Raw genomic sequence first — 13,570 nt, 5'->3', positions numbered from 1 at the left:
TACTTTGATGAGTTGATAATTATTTTAATATTTATTAATTATCAATTCATCCTTGCGTAAGTGATCTCAGCTTCTTATGAAATAATATAACTTAAGGGTTTCAGTCCGACCAGTTTCAGACGGACGCACTACAATGTAACACAGAAGTTGCCTTTGTTTATAAATTTTTTTAAATCCCTTAAAATACCACTACATCCGAAATACAGTAAATAAAACAGCCAATGGATTATATAAAGAGATTTTGTTTTATATATTTTGTTTTCTAATATCTTAAATATCATCATCATTTCATCATTTTCTTCCGCTTATCGGGGGTCGGGTCGCGGGGGCAGCAGTCTAAGCAGAGATGCCCAGACTTCCCTCTCCCTAGACACTTCCTCCAGCTCTTCCGGGGTGACACCAAGGCGTTCCCAGGCCAGCCGGGAGACATAGTCCCTCCAGTGTGTCCTAGGTCTTCCCCGGGGTCTCCTCCCGGTGGGACGGGACCGCAACCCCTTCCCAGGAAGGCGTTCTGGAGGCATCCGAAACAGATGCCCAAGCCACCTCAGTTGACCCCTCTCGATGTGGAGGAGCAGCGGCTCTACTCTGAGCTCCTCCCAGGTGACCGAGCTTCTCACCCTATCTCTAAGGGATCGCCCAGCCACACTGCAGAGAAAGCTCATTTCGGCCGCCGGTATCCGGGATCTTGTCCTTTCAGTCATGACCCAAAGCTTATGACCATAGGTGAGAGTAGGAACGTAGATTGACCGGTAAATCGAGAGCTTCGCCTTGCGGCTCAGCTCTTTCTTCACCACGACAGACCAGTACATCGACCGCATTACTGCAGAAGCTGCACCGATCCGTCTGTCAATCTCCCGTTCCATCCTTCCCTCACTCGTGAACAAGACCCCTAGATACTTAAACTCCTCCACTTGAGGCAGGCACTCTCCACCAACCTGAAGTGGGCAAGCCACCCTTTTCCGACTGAGGACCATGGCCTCGGATTTGGAGGTACTGATTCTCATCCCCACTGCTTCACACTCGGCTGCAAACCTGGCTTGTCCTGGCTTGAAGGGGCCAACACGACAACATCATCCACAAAGAGCAGAAACGAAATCGTGTGGTCCTCAAACCTGACACCCTCCGGCCCCTGGCTGCGCCTAGAAATTCTGTCCATAAAAATTACGAACAGAACCGGCGACAAAGGGCAGCCCTGCCGGAGTCCAACATGCACTGGGAACAAGTCTGACTTACTGCCGGCAATGCGGACCAAGCTCCTGCTTCGGTCGTACAGGGACCTAGGACCCCATAGGACCCAGGACCCCATATTCCCGAAGCACTCTCCACAGGATGCCGCGAGGGACACAGTCAAATGCCTTCTCCAAATCCACAAAACACATGTGAATTGGTTGGGCAAACTCCCATGAACCCTCCAGCACCCCGTTGAGGGTATAGAGCTGGTCCAGTGTTCCACGGCCCGGACGAAAACCACACTGTTCCTCCTGAATCCGAGGTTCTACTATCGGCCGTATTCTCCTCTCCAGTGCCCTGGCATAGACTTTTCCAGGGAGGCTGAGAAGTGTGATCCCCCTATAGTTGGAACACACCCTCCGGTCCCCCTTTTTAAAAAGAGGGACCACCACCCCGGTCTGCCATCCCAGAGGCACTATCCCCGACCACCACGCGATGTTGCACAGGCGTGTCAACCAAAACAGCCCCACAACATCCAGAGACTTGAGGTACTCAGGGCAGATCTCATCCACACCCGGTGCCTTGCCATCAAGTTTTTTGACTACCTCTGTGACTTAAGCCCGGGTGATGGACGAGTCCACCTCTGAGCCCTCATCCTCTGCTTCCTCAATGGAAGACGTGACGGCGGGATTGAGGAGATCCTCGAAGTACTCCTTCCACCGCCCGACAACATCCCCAGTTGAGGTCAACAGCTGCCCACCTCTACTGTAAACAGCGTTGGTAGGGCACTGTTTCCCTCTCCTGAGGCGCCGGATGGTTTGCCATAATCTCTTCGAGGCCAGCCGATAGTCCTTCTCCATGGCCTCACCGAACTCCTCCCAGGCCCGGGTTTTTGCCTCCACAACCACCCGGGCTGCAGTCCGCTTGGCCTGCCAGTACCCGTCAGCTGCTTCAGGAGTCCCACAAGCCAACCAGGCCTTCAGCTTGACGGCATCCCTTACTTCCGGTGTCCACCACCGGGTTCGGGGATTGCTGCCTCGACAGGCACCAGAGACCTTACGGCCACAGCTTGGAGCGGCCGCTTTGACAATGGCGGTGGAAAACATGGTCCACTCGGACTCAATATCTCCAGCCTCCCTCGGGATCCAGTCGAAGCTCTGCTGGAGGTGGGAGTTAAAGATCTCTCTGACAGGAGACTCGGCCAGACGTTCCCAGCAGACCCTTACAGTACGCTTGGGCCTGCCGAGTCTGTCCAGCTTCCTCCCCCGCCATCGGATCCAACTCACCACCAGGTGGTGATCAGTTGACAGCTCCGCCCCTCTCTTTACCCGAGTGTCCAAGACATACGGCCGCAGATCAGATGAAACGACAACAAAGTCGATCATCGACCTGCGGCCTAGGGTGTCCTGGTGCCATGTGCACTGATGGACACCCTTATGCTTGAACATGGTGTTCGTTATGGACAAACTGTGACTAGCACAGAAGTCCAATAACTGAACACCACTCGGGTTCAGATCAGGGTGGCCGTTCCTCCCAATCACACCCCTCCAGGTGTCACTGTCGTTGAAGTCCCCCAGTAGAACGATAGAGTCCCCAGTCGGAGCACTTTCCAGCACCCCTCCCAGAGACTCCAAGAAGGTTGGTTACTCTGCACTGCCGTTAGGCCCGTAGGCACAAACAACAGTGAGAGACCCATCCCCGACCCGAAGGCGCAGGGAAACGACCCTCTCATTCACATGCACCGACCCCCAGCCGGGCCCCATGGGGAAAGGCCCGGCCACCAGGCGCTCGCCTGCGAGCCCCAACCCGGGCCTGGCTACAGGGTGGGGCCCCGGCTGCGCCATACCGGGCGACGTCACGGAACTCAAATAATTTTTCATCATTAAGGGGTGTTTTGAACCGCTCTTAGTCTGACCCGTTGCCTAGGACCTGTTTGCCTTGGGAGACCCTACCAGGGGCATATAGCCCCAGACAACATAGCTCCAAGGGTCACTCGGGTACTCAAACCCCTCCACCACGTTAAGGTGGCAGTTCATGGAGGAGTATTTGATACATCAGAAAAGCAGAACTTAATATTTGATACAGAAACCTTTGTTTGCAATTACAGAGATGATACGTTTCCTGTAGTTCTTGACCAGGTTTGCACACACTGCAGCAGGGATTTTGGCCCACTCCTCCATACAGACCTTCTCCAGATCCTTCAGGTTTCGGGGCTGTCACTGGGCAATACAGACTTTCAGCTCCCTCCAAAAATGTTCTATTGGGTTCAGGTCTGGAGACTGGCTAGGCCACTCCAGGACCTTGAGAAGATTCTTACGGAGCCACTCCTTAGTTGTTCTGGCTGTGTGTTTCTTGTCGTTGTCATGCTGGAAGACTGAGCCACAACCCATCTTCAATGCTCTTACTGAGGGAAGGAGGTTGTTGGCCAAGATCTCGCGATACATGGCCCCATCCATCCTCGCCTCAATACGGTGCAGTCGTCCTGTCCCCTTTGGAGAAAAAGCATCCCCAAAGAATGATGTTTCCACCTCCATGCTTCACGGTTGGGATGGTGTTCTTGGGGGTGTACACATCCTTCTTCTTCCTCCAAACACGGCGAGTGGAGTTTAGACCAAAAAGCTCTATTTTTGTCTCATCAGACCACATGACCTTCTCCCATTCCTCCTCTGGATCATCCAGATGGTCACTGGCAAACTTCAGATGGGCCTGGACATGCGCTGGCTTGAGCAGGGGGACCTTGCGTGCGCTGCAGGATTTTAATCCATGAAGGCGTAGTGTGTTACTAATGGTTTTCTTTGAGACTGTGGTCCCAGCTCTCTTCAGGTCATTGACCAGGTCCTGCTGTGTAGTTCTGGGCTGATCCCTCACCTTCCTCATGATCATTGATGCCCCACAAGGTGAGATCTTGCATGGAGCCCCAGGCCGAGGGAGATTGACCGTCATCTTGAACTTCTTCCTGTAGCCCATCCCAGCCTTGTGCAGGTCTACAATTTTATCCCTGATGTCCTTACACATCTCTCTGGTCTTGGCCATTGTGGAGAGGTTGGAGTCTGTTTGATTGAGTGTGTGGACAGGTGTCTTTTATAGAGGTAACGAGTTCAAACATGTGCAGTAAATACAGGTAATCAGTGGAGAACAGGAGGGCTTCTTAAAGAAAATCTAACAGGTCTGTGAGAGCAGGAAATTCATACTGGTTGGTAGGTGATCAATACTTATGTCATGCAATAAAATGTAAATTATTTAAAAATCATACAATGTGATTTTCTGTCTCTCACATTTGAAGTGTACCTATGATAAAAATTACAGACCTCTACATGCTTTGTAAGTAGCAAAACCTGCAAAATCGGCAGTGTATCAAATACTTGTTCTCTCCACTGTAGCTAGCTACTGTCATGGTAGATAGGTTAAAAAGCCTTCACATTTTGAAAATATTATTATATAAAATGAATGCAATATTTTTACAATTTTAGTGGTTTTCATTATTATAATTACTGTGAAAGTATTTAGACATTTTCATGGATAAAGTTAGCATAATGTTTTCTGTTAGAGAGTGAAGAGTTGTGATGCTGGGTCGTTCGCGAACTTGTCGGCTCTAAGAGCTGGCTCTTGTAAGTAAACGCTAGGAGCCGGCTCGCATATCAGAAAAGCCGAATCTATTAATAAGGATATTTAAAAAATTAAAATACGAATAATCAAACGATTTAAATGAATAGAATTAAGTAATTCAAAGAACGAAAAACTAAATTAAATAATATGTGCCTAAATGCTCAAGGACACACATTTGTTCTGTCTGCTCACACTACCGCCATTCCACGTTAATAGCTGCACCGTGAATGAACCGCACCAATGCCCACCTTAAGAAGAGCCGTAAAAACACCTTTCATCGTATCTATTTGAGGTTTGATTATCATTAGCCATTTGTTTAAACTTCACAGAAAATAAAGAAATGCATTGAATAACATGCTAATATCTAGTAGGTAATCAAGGGATGTTCAAAACAGCAAAACAAAAGTGTCATTTGGCACAAAATAGGCAAATTTGTTGTTGTTTAAAAGTACTAAGGCCCGACCACGCAGGCTGATATCAGTCTTCAATAACATGTTTGAATTAATTCCTACAAATAACACCTACAATCACGGACATCATTTCTACACTTATCTAAAGCAGCTGGGGAAAATTCCATAACCAATTACACACCATCGAAATTCATGGAGGAAAGAACAAGTTCACTCACCAACATGCATTTTCACTGATGGGTTTGTTATGAATCAGCAGTCTATTTTATTCTTGTAAATAGATAGGCCTGAATGAGTGCATGTTGTGCATAGAGTAGAATGTAATAAAATATGCATAAAATTACCATACAGTGCAAAAAGTGCTCCCTAAAGACCAGGTTCTATGGGACACCCGGTCACACAATTCCTAAAGCATTCGAATTATGCTGTTCAGATTTTATTTGTTATAAATGGTTAGATTTATATGCTTTGTTTATATACATTCAAAAATTATACTTTAAATGCAAATGTTTATACCATTTCTTTCATAACAAACCAATGCATTTTAAATACATTGTGGTGAAGTTAGTTTATGATTTCATTTAATAATTTAATAAGAATTGTTTTAACACCAATCATAGTCAAACTATCGCAAACTGTTTGACTTGAAAAAATGCAAAACGTTTTTTTAAAGAGCCATTTTGGAGCCAAAAGAAACAGCTTTTTTTTGTGAGCTGAGCTGAACGAGCCGACTGAAAAGAGCCAAAATGCCCATCACTAGTGACAAGAAAGGAGAGAAGGAAGACTGGGTCAGACAAAGAGTCAAGGAGATAGAACAACACTATTGTTTATGCCCCCATTTATCATGAGCTGAACTCAAAGATCTAAGACTTTATCTATGAACACAAAAGGCGTATTTCTCTCAAATATTGTTCACAAATCTGTCTAAATCTGTGTTAGTGAGCACTTCTCCTTTGCAGAGATAATCCATCCACCTCAAAGGTGTGGCATAGCAAGATGCATGATTATTGCACAGGTGTGCCTCAGGCTGGTCACAATAAAAGCCCACTCTAAAATGTGCAGATCCATCACACAGCACAATGCCACAGACGTCGCAAGTTTTGAGGGAGCATGCATTTGGCATGCTGACTGCAGGAATGTCCACCAGAGCTGTTGCCCGTGAATTGAATGTTCATTTCTATACCATAAACCGTCGCCAAAGGCTTTGTAGAGAATTTGGCAGTACATCCAACTGGCCTCATATCCGCAGACCACATGTAACCACACCAGCCCAGGACCTCCACATCCAGCATCTTCACCTCCAAGATCGTCTGAGACCAGCCACCCGGACAGCTGCTGCAACAATCGGTTTGCATAACCAAAGAATTTCTGCACAAACTGTCAGAAACCATCTCAGAGAAGCTCATCTGCATGCTCATCGTCCTCATCAGGGTCTCGACCTGACTGCAGTTCGTCGTTGTAACCGACTTGAGTGGGCAAATGCTCACATTCAATAGTGTCTCACTTTGTAGAGGTGTTCTCTTCACAGATGAATCCCGGTTTTCACTGTACAGAGCAGATGGCAGACAATGTTTATGGCATCGTGTGGGTGAGCGGTTTGCTGATGTCTACGCTGTAGATCGAGTGGCCCATGGTGGCGGTGGGGTTATGGTATGGTATGGGCAGGCGTGTGTTATTGACAACGAACACAGGTGCATTTTATTGATGTCATTTTGAATGCACAGAGATACTGTGACAAGATCCTGAGGCCCATTGTTGTGCCATTCGTCCACGACCATCACCTCATGTTGCAGCATGATAATGCACGGCCCCATGTTGCAAGGATCTGCACACAATTCCTGGAAGCTGAAAACATCCCAGTTCTTGCATGGCCAGCATACTCACCGGACATGTCACCCACTGAGCATGTCTGGGATGCTCTGGATCGGCGTGTACGACAGCGTGTTCCAGGTCCTGCCAATATCCAGCAACTTCACACAGCCATTGAAGAGGAGTGGACCAACATTCCACAGGCCACAATCAACAACCTGATCAACTCTATGCGAAGGAGATGTGTTGCACTGCTGAGGAAAATGGTGGTCACACCAGATACTGACTGGTTTTCGTACCCCCACGGATCCCCCCGGACTCCCCCAATACAGTGAAACAGTACAGAATTGTGAGCAATATTTAAGAGAAATAGGCCTTATGTGTGCACAGAGAAAGTCTTAGATCTTTGAGTTCAGCTCATGATAAATGGGGGCAAAAACAAAAGTGTTGCGTTTATAATTTTGTTCAGTGTAGATTAGGAAAGGTCGAGATTTGATTACAGTCCCTGGCAATTAATTATTCCACACAATGGTTTTGATGTAAAATATAAAAATTAATCAAGCAATGGGAATCTGTTAACCAAAATATATTTTTTCATTGTGTATTGTTTATTATTCAAGATTGGAGTGGAAGAAGAAGGGAGTAAAAGGTGTGAAGCGAGGAGAGTGTAGAAGAGTGAAGTGGTAATATAGCCTAGTTGTTTTATCTGTCTTCACAATGTGCCTTCACAGTGTGCCTGTTGTTTTCTTTTGAACTTGATGTTTTTGGTCCTAGACTAGGCTTAATCTGTGTCTGCTAAACCAGCCCATTGACCACCAAACTGGAAATGTCCCCGGTTTTCATTTCAGAAATCTGGTCACCTTAACATAGGGGGTACTTCAGAAAGCAGGTTTAGTGATAGCCTAGTTGACTCAGAGTTGATGGAAACTCTGGGTTTACAGTTTCAAAGAGCCAGTTCAGCATTTCTCTGAGTCAGTTACTATGGCAACATACTCTTTGAAGCTAACCTGCTCACTAGCAGGTTTTATCCAACTAACCCTGAGTTTGTCCAAATCTTTAACCTGCCATCTGAATGTGTCAGACAGGGCGTGCCTTTTTCTCGAAGAGCCAGTTGAAGCACAAATACTCAGCAGAAATCTCCATCGGGAAAGAGTGATCAGACCCCGCTTAGATGTTTTATCATTCCCTAATGACTATCTGTTTGAGCATTACCGTTATTTTGCACAATCGATCATTTATCTAAACAATATTCTCAGCCCTCATGTTGTTCCTATGATACATGGTGGACATGCTATCAGTTCAGAACAAATTCTTTGTGTTGCAGTTTTCTGTATAACATTGGTGACGCTGAGCGTCAAAGACAACCGTCTCTGTCTGGCTGTTAGAGATGCGACTCCTGCACTGCAATGTTTTATATACACTTTTGTAGTGTTCCCAAGTCACAGACCCTCAAGACTCATCAAAAAAGAAATCCACAGAATTGCAGGTATCAGTCTAAGCAGTAATCAGTTTATTTAGTATGAAGCTTTGAGACTTTAAGCACTAATCAGTTAATATTTTAGGGTTTCCAGGTGTGATTGGCTGCATAGATGACACTCATACTCCTATCACAGCTCCTTCAGTAAATGAAGGAGATTATGTGAATAGAAAGTCTTTCCACAGCATTAATGTGCAGGTAGGCCAACAAAGAATTGTGCTTTTTTTGAGAATTGTACTTATTTTCTCACAAAAGTGAGTACACCCTCACATTTTTGCAAATATTTGATTATATCTTTTCATGTGACAACACTGAAGAAATGACACTTTGTTTCAATGTAAAGTAGTGAGTGAGCATCTTGTATAACAGTGTACATTTGCTGTCCCCTCAAAATAACACAACACACAGCCATTCATGTCTAAACCACTGGCAACGAAAGTGAGTACCCCCCTAAGTGAAAATGCCACTGAAAGTTGTTTAATTTGGTAGGGGAGGCTAAACCGCATTACAATCGCTTGTACTGATATTGTACTTTTCCTGTTTGATGTATATTTTTTATTTCATCTTCAGTTGCTGCCAAGTACGTTTTGTACCTGTTGGTTTGCACCTGCATAAACAGATGACCTCACTTGGTCCAGGCAAGCGAACCCAGCAGTGAGAACAGCCCAAAAGCAACTATACTTCCTGAGGACACTCAAGACGTTTGGCATGTCTGTAAAAACTCTCACCAACTTCTACAGGTGCACCATTGAGAGCTTTCTATCAGGCAGCATTACTGCTGGTACGGCAGCTGCTCCGATCGCAAGTCCATCCAGTGGGTGGTGAAGTCTGCGGAGCGCGTCATCAGCTGCCATCTTCCCTCCATGCAAGGCATCTACCACACAGTATGCCTTAGGAATCCACAGAACATCAAGGACTACAGCCACCAGGGCTATGGTCTATTCAGACCACTGCTAATGATCAAACATGAACATTCCAAATGCTCTGATATCTTTCTATGTACATTTAATGTACATTAGAACAATATTTTGTATGTACCATTCATAGGCATATTACACTCATATTATATTTATAATATTCAATACTTCTACCTATATTGTTCATATTTCCCATCCTACTCTCTAAAATTGCTTATAGTTTTATGTTTATTATTGCTATATTTTGGCTTTATGTATTTCTTAATTCTTTCTACATAGATGTGTGCTATGTCACATGAATATCATTATTCAGAATGACACTGTGTTATTCAGTGCATTTGAAAACTCAGAACTTAATATTATACACACACACACACACGCACATTATATATATGTTTAATTAGACTCGAGATGTTACTTTTCTATTTTTTCAATTAATACTCATTTTCTCGGTCAGCCATTTTCTGCTACACTAGCTCATGTTTTTTGGGTGCTGCATTGCTTTTTTTTCTGAGACCTTTTTCTCCTGTTGCCATGATGAATTACGTTATCTGCATTCCATCAATGAGGGCTTTTTATCTCCTCGTGCACTTGCTTTACTCAGGGTTAACTTAACTCAGAGATGACTGAACTAATTTGAACCACCTATTCTGAAAACGTCAACTCTGAGTTTGAAATGTTAACCTTGCTTTCTGAAATACCCCCAGTATAGTAGAAAATTAAGTCTCCCAAGCTACTGAAAACAAAATAAGGAACAATATTTCAAAAGCTAAGATGTTTTAAGAATCTCTTAATCAATTAACTTTTGATATCTGAGTAAAGAGAGTAAAATGTAAAACATTTAGACCACAAACCCTATTTGTATGTACAGTTGTACTCATAAGTTTGATAGATTTTGAAAATATGACTGATCATGCAAAAAAACTCTCTTTTATTGAAGGATAGTGATCATATGAATCAATTTATTATTACATAGTAGTTTGGCTCCTTTTTAAATCACATTGATAACAGAAATCACCCAAATGGCCCTGATCAAAGGTTTACATACCCTTGAATGTTGGCCTTGTTACAGACACAAGGTGACACACACAGGTGAAAATGGCAATTAAAGGTGAATTTCCCACATCAGTGGCTTTTTAAATTGCAATTAATGTCTGTGTTTAAATAGTCAATCAGTTTGTTAGCTCTCACATGGATGCAGTGAGCAGGCTAGATACTGAGCTATGGGGAAATGCCAGTCAGTACTGCTCAGTCACTTAAGTGGAAAATTCAGGGATCTCTTGATAACCAAGCCAAGGTCAGGTAGACCAAGAAAGACTTCAGCCAAAACTGCCAGAAGAATGGTTCAGGATACAAAGAAAAACCCACAGGTAACCTCAGGAGAAATACAGGCTGCTCTGGATAAAGACGGTGTGGTTGTTTCAAGGAGCACAATATGACGTTACTTGAACAAAAAAGAGCTGCATGGTCGAGTTGCCAGAAAGAAGCATTTACTGTGCCATTGCCATAAAACAGCTTGGTTACAATATGCCCGACAACACCTTGACACGCCTCACAGCTTCTGGCACACTGTGATTTGGAGTGACAAGACTAAAATAGAGCTTTATGGTCACAACCATAAGTGCTATGTTTGGAGAGGGGTCAACAAGGCCTATAGTGAACAGAATACCATCCCCATTGTGAAGCATGGTGGTGGCTCACTGATGTTTTGGGAGTGTGTGAGCTCTAAAGGCACGGGGTATCTTGTGAAAAGTAATGACATGCTGCATTCATCTTGCCATCAGAAAATACTGGAAGACAATTTCCATTAATCTGCACCAAAGCCACTCTTCGACTTACCAGCACAACAATGACCCTAAGCACAAGGCCAAGTTGACCCTCCAGTGGTTACAGCAGAAAATGGTGAAGGTTCTGGAGTGGCCATCACAGTCTCCTGACCTTAATATCTTTGCCATTCTTGGGAGATCTTAAACGTGCGGTTCATGCAACCGACCAAAGTCTTTGCATGTCCAGCTATACCAAGACAAATAGGCAGCTATACCACCTGCAGGAATTCGGGCCATAGACAACTATTACAGAAGACTGCAAGCTGTCATTGATGCTAAAGGGGGCAGTACAAAGTATGAAGAACTAAGGATATGCAGACTTTTGAAAAGGGGTCAGTAAAAAAAATAATCTTTGTTGCCATGTTGTGCCATTTTGTTATTACCCACAGTTGAATGTGAATCCCATAAGAAATAAAATATGTTTTGCCTGCTCACTCATGTTTTCTTTATAAATGGTACATATATTACAAATTCTCAGAGGGTATGCAAACTTTTGAGTGTGCCTGAACAGGAAACATTTTTTCACCAGGTTTTTGTTGTCCGGTGGCGGTTTTGGCTCGTGCTCTGGGGTCTTCGGATGCTGAGGCATGTGGGTTACCTTCTTTTTTTTTATTGTAACACATGATAAAACTGCTGTGTGCTACGGGCTGAAGCACTCTAGTGACATATATTAAATCCTCCAATCCTCCCCAATATGTGACCTGACGTGTGGCTAGTGAAGAGGCCAGCCAATGACGGGTAAGATGCCAACTGTGATATCGAGACAATCTAAGAGAGGCACAGTTGTGCATCTGGTCAAAATCCACAACATACAAGGTATGTTTGTATGTCACCCAGAAACAGGATCTGTGCTGAACAAATAGCACAATGACTAGACCAAGAACATGTGGTGCTTTCCAGGTCTGGGGAGGTTGTTGAGTGACAGACAAATGCACTGGATTCCCAACTGCACACATTGTTACAGTCTCACATGAAACAGGTGCACCACCCACATAGCGGTTGTTTTGTGATTTTCCTGGAGAGTGGACCTTCACATCTCCCAGAAATAAAAGCAAGGGACGACACTACATACTTATTGACACAGGGCAGGAGGCAGGACACAGACGCACAGTGGTGGTTCAAATCCATTTCATTTGATTCTGCAAAACAGAAATAAAAAACCATAGCAGTACCAACCAACAAATGCATGAAGCATACATACAAACAATAATCCACACCGAGTTCAGCAACAGGCTGAACAAAATAAGATCCCCAAATTGAGGCAACAATTTGCAACTGCCTACATTTGGGGAAAACAAAAAACAGTTAAGATGCCTAGAGGCCTCTCCTCTGCCAGTTCCTGATAATGGCAGCACAAATATGGATAGGAATAGCCAGGACCTGACACTTATTGTGTTTGTTTGTCTATATATTTTTTTTGTGAGTGAGATCGTGTGATTGAGTGTAAGAATATACATTAGAAAAAGGAAAAAAGTGGGTGCAGAAATAATGACAGTATTCCCCAATGACTTGGTTGACATTAATGATTGTTCTGCACAAACTATAATAATAATAATACACAGATAAATACGTGAACAGGCTTGTGTAAAAATATATTTTAAGATAACAACCATCATGTGCTATAGTTATTATAATAGTAGGCCATTTCGAGTGATGGAACTGTCGTGTAGCCTTGAGGTTGATGATTGTGAAATAGTGAAATATGCAGTGATAATAATTTGTCTACTATTATTTTTCTCAACCACCAGGTGCCATCAGCGCACATTGTGTGAATGAGGCTTCCAGAAAGCCTTTCTTGTGACACATTTGTCTGGAAAGCTTCATTGATTGAACAAGATCTTGTTTTGCCATCCATTTAGTGGTGTTTGAACACCACAATTACTTTACTCTTCATATGAATATCTGAATAATAGTGAGCCTCCTTTCTCATTAAGAAAGATTAATGTTTTTGTGAATTACTTTTTAACACCTGCAGGTGTTACTTTTTAACACCTGTAACACACTTAAAGAGATAGTTCATCCACATTTCAAAATGTTACATTGGTGTCCTTTGTCCAGTCTATGGACAAAATGACATATTTTTTGGGTTTAATTTACCTGGCGTTGTTTCTAACTGCAAGTATTTCTGGCAACAAAACAAAACAAAGTCCAGAGACCTATATTATATTTTTTTTTTCTTCATCCGCTTATACGGTAGCGGGTTGCGGGGGCAGCAGCACCAGCAGGGGACCCCAAACTTCCCTTTCCCGAGCCACATTTGCCAGCTCTGACTGGGGGATCCCGAGGCGTTCCCAGGCCAGTGTCGAAATATAATCTCTCCACCTAGTCCTGGGCCTACCCCGAGGTCTCCTCCCA

This window comes from Esox lucius, chromosome 7, assembly GCF_011004845.1.
Source record: "Esox lucius isolate fEsoLuc1 chromosome 7, fEsoLuc1.pri, whole genome shotgun sequence".
NCBI classification, from domain to species: domain Eukaryota; kingdom Metazoa; phylum Chordata; class Actinopteri; order Esociformes; family Esocidae; genus Esox; species Esox lucius.
This window is presented reverse-complemented; position numbering follows the sequence as displayed.